Raw genomic sequence first — 10503 nt, forward strand, 5'->3', positions numbered from 1 at the left:
AATTATATCTCATCGTTCTATATGTCTAATTCTAAAAATTCGTTTGTTGATTTGCAGTATTAATTCCAAAGGTTTGACATGGTGGGAAAGTAAGAAATTTCTCAGGATGGTGGAGTTGGAAGGTAATATTGCTTGGTGGCCAAGCTAAGATTTGTGAAGAATCAAACCAGTGTCCCGTTCTTTGCTCTGCATCAAAGTAAACTGTTGACAGGCAATGTTTTTACACAGGGTAATGGTTTCTTGGGCGGAGACTGAATAAGCTATTATGTTGTATTTCTGTAGGTATTTGGGTAGGCCTCATGTGGTTAGGAAGATTTTTTGGGTAAGGTTATGTGTGCCTCAGAACCAAGGAAACATGGAACAGCTGGGCCTCAGGAAGTCAAGGAGTTGTGACAGGGCTGTTCGTTGTACAAACTGCAGTTGGAAGGCCTTTTCTTTTTTTTTTTGGCCGCACCGCACATTTTGTGGGATCTTAGTTCCCCAACCAGGGATCAAACCTGGGCCCTTGGCAGTGGAAGCGCAGAGTCCTAACCATTGGACCGCTGGGGAAGTCCCTCTGGTCTCCCTTTTGATTGGTTTATTTTTCATTACCTCGAAGCTTCTCAGTTTTTCTTCTTTTTCCTTTAACAACCCCAATTTTGGACTTAAATGAATGATAGGTAAATTTCTGTCATGTTTGGATAGTTATACTTGTATATAAGTGACATATGACATTAGTTTCAGGTATACAACATAACGGTTTGATATTTGTATATACTGTGAGATGATCACCACAGTAAGTCTAGTTAATATCTGTCAACATAAACAGCTAAAAAAAATTTTTCTGTGATGAGAATTTGAGCTTTACTCTCTTAGCGATTTTCCAATCTCTAATGCAGTATTATCAACTACAGTCCCCACACAGCACATTGCCTCCTGTGACTTATTTATTTGGTACCTGGGTCTATGCCTTTCAACCCCCATTACCTATTCTGTCCGGCCCCCATTGCCATTTCTGGCAACCACCCATCTGTTCTGTTTCTTTGAGCTTGTTTGTGTGTGTGTGTTTTGTTTAGATTCCACATATAAGTGAGATCATAAAACATTTGTCTTTCTCTGTTTGACTTACTTCACTTAGCTTAATGCCCTCAGACTCCATCCGTGTTGTCACAAATAGCAAGATTTCATTATTTTTTTATGACTGAATAATATTTACATCACATGTTCTTTATCCATTCATCCATCAGTGGGAACTTAGATGTTTCCATATCTTGGCTATTATAAATAATGTTGCAATGAACATGAGGGTGCATGTATCTTTTTGAGTTAGTGTTTTCAGTTTCTTTCGATAAATACTAAAAGTGGAATTGCTGGGTCATATGGTAGTTCTAGTTTCAGTCTTTTGAGGAACTTCCATACTGTTTTCCATAGTGGCTGCACCAATTTACGTTCCCACCAACAGTGTATAAGGATTCCCCCAGTACCTGTTATTTCTTGTCTTTTTGATGATAGCCATTCTAACAGGTGTGAGGTGATATTTTATTTTAGTTTTGATTTGCATTTCCCTGATGATTAGTGATGTTGGATGTTGAGCACCTTTTCATGTACCTGTTGGCCACCTGTATGGCCATCTTTGGAAAAATGTCTACTTAGGTCTTCTGTCCATTTTTTAATCAGATTGTTTGGAGCTTTTGTTTGTTTTTTGCTATTGAGTTGTATGAATTCTTTATACATTTTGGATATTAACACCTTATCAGATATATGACTTGCAAATATTTTCTCCCATTCAGCAGCCTGCCTTTTCATTTTGTTGAAGGTTTCCTTTCCTGTGCAGAAGCTCTTTAGTTTGAGGTAGTCCCACTTGTTTATTTTTGCTTTTATTGCCTTTGCTTTTGGTGTCAGATTAAAAAAATCATCACCAAGACTGATGTCAAGGAGCTGACTGCTTATGCTTTCTTCTAGGAATTCTATGGTCTCAGGTCTTACATTCAGATCCTTAATCTATTTTGAGTTAATTTTTGTGTATGGTAATTTTTGTATATGGTATAAGATACTGGTCCAGTTTCATTCTTTTGCATGTAGCTGGTCAGTTTTCCCAACGCCATTTATTGAAGCGACTGTCCCTTACCCATTGTACATTCTTGACTTCTTTGTTGTAAGTTGATTGACCATATATGTGTGGGCTTATTTCTGGGCTCTCTATTCTGTTCCCTTGTTCTATGTGTCTGTTTTTATGCTAACCATACTGTTTTGATTACTATAGATTTGTAATATAGTTTCAAATCAGAGAGCATGATGCCTCCAGTGTTGTTCTTCTTTCTCATGATTGCTTTGGCTATTTGGGGTCTTTTGTGGTTCCATACAATTTTAAGGATTGTTCTATTTCTGTGAAAAATGCCATTGGAATTTTAATTGGGATTGCATTGAATCTGTAGATTGCTTTGTGTAGTATGTTTTTGGTGTACAGGTCTTTCACTTCCTTGGTTAAATTTATGCCTATATATTTTATTCTTTTTGCTGCAATTTTATTTTTTTAAATTAATTAATTAATTAATTTATTTTTGGCTGTGTTGGGTCTTTGTTTCTGTGCGAGGGCTTTCTCTAGTTGCGGCAAGCGGGGGCCACTCTTCATTGCGGTGTGCGGGACTCTCACTATCGCAGCCTCTCTTGCTGCGGAGCACAGGCTCCAGACGCGCAGGCTCAGTAATTGTGGCTCACGGACCTAGTTGCTCTGCGGCATGTGGGATCTTCTCAGACCAGGGCTCAAACCCGTATCCCCTGCATTGGCAGGCAGATTCTCAACCACTGTGCCACCAGGGAAACCCTGATGCAATTTTAAATGGGATTATTTTCTTACTTTCTCTTTCTGATAGTTTGTTGTCAGTGTATAGAAGATTTTTGTATCTTGATTTTGTATCCTGCAACTTTACTGAATTTACTAGTTCTAACAGGTTTTTTTAGTGGAATCTTTAGGGTTTTCTATATATAATATCATGTCATTTGCAAATAGTGACAGTTTTACTTCTTCCTTTCTGATACGGATTGCTTTTTATTTCCTTTTCTTGACCAGTTGCTCTGGCTAGGACTTCTAGCACTATGTCAAATAAAAGTGCTAAGAGTGGGTATCTTCTTGTTCCTGAAAGCTTTTCACCATTCAATTTGATGTTAGCTGTGGGCTTGTCATATATGTTCTTTATTACACTGAGTAATGGTCCCTCTATACCCACTTTGTTGAGTGTTTTTTTAAAATTAATTAATTAATTTATTTTTGGCTGCATTGGGTCTTCGTTGCTACGTGTGGGCTTTCTCTAGCTGCAGCGAGTGGGGGCTACTCTTCGTTGCGGTGTGCAGGCTTCTCATTGCAGTGGCTTCTTTTGTTGTGGAGCACAGGCTTTAGGCCCGTGGGCTTCAGTAGTTGTGGTGCGCGGGCTCTAGAGCGCAGGCTCAGTAGTTGTGGCACACAGGCTTAGTTGCTCTGCAGCATGTGGGACCTTTCCGGACCAGGGCTTGAACCCGTGTCCCCTGCATTGGCAGGTGGATTCTTAACCACTGTGCCACCATGGAAATCCCTGTTGAGAGTTTTTATCATGAATTGGATTTTGAATTTTGCCAAATGCTTTTTCTGCATCTGTTGAGATGATCATATGATTTTTATCCTTCATTTTATTTATTTATTTTTAAAGATTTGTTTTGATGTGGACCATTTTTAAACTCTTTATTCAATTTGTTACAATATTGCTTTTGCTTTATGTTTTGGTTTTTGGCCACGAGACGTGGGATCGTAGCTCCTTGACCAGGGATCAAACCCACACCCCCTGCATTGGAAGGCAAAGTCTCAACCGCTGGACTGCCAGGGAAGTCCCTATCCTCCATTTTATTAATGTGGTGTATCACATTGATTGACTTGAGGATGTTGAACCATCCTTGCACCCCTGGAATAAATTCCACTGGATCATGGTGTATGATCCTTTTAATGCATTGTTGAATTCAGTTTTCTAATTTTTGTTGAGGATTTTTCATCTATGTTCATCATGAATATTTGCCTGTAATTTCCTTTTCCTGCAGTGTCCTTGCCTAGTTTTTGTATATGAGGGTAAAGTTGGCCTCATAAAATGAGTATGGAAGTGTTCCCCCCTCTTCTGTTTTTTGGAAGAGTGTGAGGAATGGTATTAATTATTTAAATGTTTGGTAGAAGTGTTTGGGTTTTTTTTTTATGATTTCTATTTCCTTATTGATATTCTCCATTTGATTAGACAGTGTGATCATACTTTTCTTCAAATAGTTGATTTGATTTTTGCCTGCTAAATCCAATATTTGGCCCCTCTCATAGGCAATTTCTGTTGCCTGATTTTTTTTTTCCCATGTGTATGGTCACACTTTCCTGTTTCTTTGCATAACTGGTAATTTTTAAAAAATTTGACATTTTAGATAATATACTGTAGTAACTCCAGTGTTAATCCCCCCTCCCTCACACCAAAAGGACTGTTGTGTTTTGCTTATTTTTCTCAATAACTTGGCAGGGCTATTTTACTAAAATCTATTTTCCTTGGCTATGTGCACCCTCTGAAGTTGCTCATCAGGGGGTACAGCCTTAGGCATACATAGTCACCTCTTTTTCTGATCTTTTTTAAGTTGTCTGTCACTTTTGGTATCACACCCAGCTGTTAGTCTTCAATAATTGCAGGCAAATTGCTCTACTGTCTTTAGCAATGCCCTGGAGCATACATTTTGCCACATTCCGATTCAACTAAATTCAGGTCACTGCAGAAGTAGTCTTTAAGGCCAGTCTTTGGGTTTCGCTCTTATCCCAGTAGGCTCTTCTTAGCAGTCTCATTCTTTGGTTCCTTTTGGTAAACTTGCAGCTGGTTTATAATTTAACTTTTTGCTCTACTGAATCTGCCAGCCTCCTCTTCAGTGCTTACCACCAAACTTTCCTTTATTTTGGGGAGCACTCTTAGGCTTGAACTTCCTCACATTCTATTCCAAATAAGGTCAGATCCCTTTGGAGCTCTCCATTCTTTTTTTTTTTTTAACTTTTGGCCATGCCATGTGGCTTGTAGGAACTAGCTCCCTGACCAGGGATTGACCTGCACCCTTGGCAGCGAAAGCATGGAGTCCTAAGCACTGGACCGCCAGGGAACTCCCTGGAGCTCTCTATTCTTATACCTTGCCTCTGTACCACTACTCTGGAGCTTTTCTCAGAGCGACAGTGCCAGCTTCTCTTGGAGTGACAGGCATGACCTATAAGCAGGGTACTGGGTGGGGCAGTAGTCTCTGGTCTTCCTGGCTTTTCTCTCCTGGCATAAATCATCTGCACTTTATTTGAGCTGGGGTGAAGACTGTTGGAGTCCCAGTGTTCTTGGTCTATTGTGCCTGGGGGTAGAGTTTTCACCCTATGAGTGGGTACTAGGTAGAGAAGAAAGACCCAGATCTCTCAGCCACTTTTGCCAAGAATTAAGCTTCTTCAACATGTATTTGGGAGAAAATGAGAAATGCTGGTGCCTTGTCCTTCACAGAAAGATACCGTAGCTGATAGCTGGGAGGTGGGAGAGAAAGCCTTATGTTTTTGTCTGGATCTGCCCAGAGTAGAGCTTCATCGCACTGAGCTGGGCCAGGGAGGAGGGGGAAGGAAGTAGGTGGTACCTCAAGTGCTAAAGACTCTCCCTGCTCTCTTAGAAAGATTTAGATTTTCTTGGATCAATGTTTCTTCATTTGCTGTATGCCCTTAACACATTTCCGGAGACTTTAAAATAGTTGGTTTCTTAAAAGTAATTTTTACCTGTTAGAGTGGTTTCACTAGGAAAGGCTCCTCATATCATTATTCCAGAAATCATCTCCATGGATTAGATTTATTTTTATTTTTTTAAATCTTTTATTTATTTATTTTTTGGCCATGCTGCAAGGCTTGTGGGGATCTTAGTTCCTTGACCAGGGTTTGAACATGGGCCCTGGCAGTGAAAGCACTGAGTTCTAATCACTGGACCACCAGGGAACTCCCTTAGATTTATTTTTTATTTTTTGTGGTACGCAGGCCTCTCACTGTTGTGGCCTCTCCTGTTGCAGAGCACAGGCTCCGGACGCACAGGCTCAGCGGCCATGGCTCACGGGCCCAGCCACTCCGCGGCATGTGGGATCTTCCCGGACTGGGGCACGAACCCGTGTCCCCTGCATCGGCAGGCGGACTCTCAACCCCTGTGCCACCAGGGAAGCCCCTCCCCTAGATTTATTTTTAAATCTCATGTTCTATTTGGGATAAAATTGTATCTTTTATTATTATTATTTTTTTTACAACACAATGGTGTTTGTTATGTTTCTTACTTGGTATTTAAATTTTTTGACCTTTTCATCTCTCTATATATAGCTGAATATTTTTCATATAAAGAGGTATTTTAATGTAATGACAGAACTTTTATTCTTTTAAACCAGTTGTTCACCAAGTGTTTGGCAATTAAATCACTATTTTCTTCCCTCGTTCTTCCCTCCTTTATTCCTCTCTTTTTTTAATTCTTATTTTATATTGGAGTATAGTTGATTTACAATGTTGTGTTAGTTTCAGGTGTGCAGCAAAGTGATTCAGTTATATATATATACATACCTCTATTCTCTTTCAGGTTCTTCACTCATTTAGGTTATTACACTATATTGAATACAGTTCCCTGTGCTATACAGTAAGTCCTTGTTGATTATCTATTTTATATATAGTAGTGTGTATATGTTAATCCCAAACTCCTAATTTATCCCTCTTCCCCACCTTTCTCCTTTGGTAATCATAAGTTTGTTTTCTAAGTCTGTGAGTCTGTTTCTGTTTTGTAAATAAGTTCATTTGTATCATTTTTTTTTAAGATTCCACATATAAGTGATATCATGATATCTGTCTTTCTCTGTCTGGCTTACTTCACTTAGTATGGTAATCTCTAGGTCCATCCATGTTGCTGCATATGGCATTATTCATTCTTTTTTATGGCTGAGTAATATTCCATTGTATTTATGTACCACATCTTCTTTATCCATTCATCTGTCTATGGACATTTAGGTTGTTTCCATATCTTTGACTATTGTAAATAGTGCTGTTATGAACATAGGGGTGCATGTATCTTTTAAAGTTAGTGTTTTCATTTTCTCAAATTGTACCTTAAGATTTAGAAGGGACCTCTAATGTCAGTAAGGTCAACCTTTCAATCAATGAAGATATACCTAAATATCCTTGATTCATAGTTCTTTCATCTCTGCTTGCTGACAATTTATGATTTCCTACACAGGCAAATGGTTTGATGCTGGACAGCTTATGTTAAAAGGTCACTTTGACCTGAAATATGTCAGCAATTGATAACAGTTTTGAAAGCAAATAAATTGTCTAATCCTTCCTGTGTTAAACAGTTCTTCAAACATTTGAGACCAGGCATCAAATCTTCCTTTACTCTTCTCTTTTCAAAATTAATTTTTTTAATTAAAAATATTTATATATTTATTTGGCTGCATCAGGTCTTAGTTGCGGCAGGCAGGATCTTAGTTGTGGCGAGTGGGCTTCTCTCTAGTTGCAGCGCATGGGCTTAGTTGCAGGCTCAGTAGTTGCACCATGCAGGCTTATTTGCCCCGCAGCCTGTGGGGTCTTAGTTCCCTGACCAGGGATTGAACCCGCGTCCCCTGCATTGGAAGTCAGATTCGTAACCACTGGACCACGAGGGAAGTCCCTAAAATTAATTAGCCAATGTTTCATTTAAAAAAAAATATTTATTTATTTATTTGTTTATTTGGTTGCACCAGGTCTTAATTGTGGCTCCAGGGCTCCTTAGTTGCGGCACATGGGCTCCTTAGTTGTGGCATGCAAACTCTTAGTGGCAGCATGCAGGTGGGATCTAGTTCCCTGACCAGGGATCGAACCCAGCTTCCCTGCATTGGGAGCATGGAGTCTTTTTTTTTTATAAATTTATTTATTTTATTTATTTATTTTTGGCTGTGTTGGGTCTTCGTTGCTGCGCGCAGTCTTTCTCTAGTTGTGGCACACGGGCTCAGTAGTTGTGGCTCACGGGCTCTAGAGTGCAGGCTCAGTAGTTGTGGTGCACGGGCTTAGTTGCTCTGCGGCATGTGGGATCTTCCTGGACCAGGGACCGAACCCGTGTCCCGTGCACTGGCAGGCAGATTCCTAACCACTGCACCACCAGGGAAGTCCCACCAATGTTTCTTTAAATGAGGAAATTTCTGAAAGTCTAAACATCATGGCCGCTTTTAAAAAATGTCTCTTTTAAAATTGGTCTAAGTTAAATGCAAAAACCTAAGTGTGACCCAAATAATTCTGTGTATGAGACTATTATTTTCAGTACAGGGGTATAGGAAGTAAACAGATGGATAAATAGATCAATATACATGGACAGATAATTAGATTAATACCTTTCAAAAATACATTTGCTCAAACTGCAGAGGCCAGAATAGGAGAGAGAGTGAACATAATATTCAAAGTTGGAACTTGGGAAACTCGGCTCTCCAACAAACTCAATTTATCAACTCCTTCAAAAACCTCTGGGGGGCTTCCCTGCTGGCGCAGTGGTTGAGAGTCCGCCTACCGATGCAGGGGACACGGGTTCGTGCCCCTGTCCGGGAAGATCCCACATGCCACGGAGCGGCTGGGCCCGTGAGCCATGGCCGCTGAGCCTGCGCATCTAGAGTCTGTGCTCCGCGACGAGAGAGGCCACAGCAGTGAGAGGCCCGCGTACCAAAACAACAACAACAACAACAACAACAAAAAAAAAAACCTCTGGGGAAATGAAATGTGCCTCTCCCTTACTTGAGAAACGGTGTGAGGTGAGTCTGAGAGATGCCACCCACGAGAGCAGTGTCCACCTTGCACTGACACCAGCAGAAATGTGAATGTAACCTCTTTGGGTGTGTGCTCCTGAAAACTGTCTCAGTTAACAGAACTCAGACCAGCATCTTGTGGAGAGCTAACACAGGCACCATGTTGGGCAAAAGTGCTAATGTCTAGCCCTGGGGTTTGTATCCCATCAGAAGTGGACTGCCAAGTTCTTCTGGGAGGGCTTAGATTTAAATGAATTTATATTTGATTTTAACTCAATTTATTAGTTGCTGTTCTTGGATAAATAACTTAATTTCTGAACCTAAGACTGCCAACTATTAAAAGAGGGTATTGTTAGGACTTCCCTGGTGGCGCAGTGGTTAAGAATCCGCCTGCCAATGCAGGGGACGCGGTTTCCATCCCTGGTCCGGGAAGATCCCACATGCCGCGGAGCAACTAAGCCCGTGTGCCGCAACTACTGAGCCTGTGCTCTAGAGCCCGTGAGCCACAACTACTGAGCCCACGTGCCACAACTACGGAAGCCTGCACGCCTAGAGCCTGTGCTCCGCAACAAGAGAAGCCACCGCAATGAGAAGCCCGCGCACCGCAACGAAGAGCAGCCCCCGCTCGCCGCAACTAGGTTACTTTTAGCTTGGACGATGGCTATCTGAAGGGGGAAAGGATGTGAGTGGCTGCACGAGCAGGAGGAGGTGAGAGGAAGAGGTTAGAGGAGGAAGTGCAGCATGTACCAGTGCCACAGGCACAGTCATGCTCAGTCCTGGCCCTGTACAGGCCTGCAAGTAGAAAGATCTTGAACTTGTATGATGTGTCTCCACCTGTGGCAAATGCGTATCAAGCCTATTTTGTGCCAGGTCCAAGTCCTGTGTTTGGAAATGGCAAAGTAGAAGGATTTCATTTTACTAACTAATATCTTCTGGGTACTCTGTTCAATATGGCAATATGCCCCCAAGTAGTTCTAGAGTACCAGTGGAAACCAAAGAAGTACGAGGCCAGGTGAGGGGAGTTTTCTAGCGGAGAGTCCCAGTTCTTATTCAGGTGTTTCCTTATGTCAGTGCAAGAGCACTCTTAGCTTTCAATTTCTTTCCTTAGTAAAAACAAAAGAAGGATCACAGTGGAAACTACTCACAAAGTTTTCTAGGTCTTAGGTAACCGCGTAGCTCATAGGGAGGCTTAAAATTAAACCTGTATCCATGCAAGAAAGTATTTATTTAGCTGAAGGCTGTTTAGTGCTGTTCCTTCACTCTTTTGGTTTTTCTTCACTATCTCACATTAAAACATATTTGAGATTTATATTTGGAGCCAGAATTTTAAAGGGCATCAAGGAGGCTTTCCATTTGTATGTTATTGTAGTATGGTCGGAGTTATTTCCCAAATGAAAACCAGCAGATAAATAGTCCTCTGGTTACTATCCTACAAGGATTCCAATTTTCCATATGAAAAAAGCCATATTGTTGGACAAAATTTCAGCTTGATGTTTCATCCCAGTAACTGCAATTAACTTCTACTATGGGTTATAGGTAAATCCTTGTCTATGATGTAAAAGAGCCAACTGTTTTTTTTGAATAATCTCAAATACAGTGAATTCATGTCTGGGGAGCATCTGATACTTCACTTCCTAATCTTGCTCCATTTTTTCCATCACAAATAGCTCATTATTGAAAAGGAAGGGGGCTGGGCTTCCCCGGTGGAGCAGTGGTTAAGAATCCGCCTGC

This window comes from Leucopleurus acutus (genome assembly GCF_964270905.1).
Source record: "Leucopleurus acutus genome assembly, chromosome: 9".
Lineage (NCBI taxonomy): Eukaryota > Metazoa > Chordata > Mammalia > Artiodactyla > Delphinidae > Leucopleurus > Leucopleurus acutus.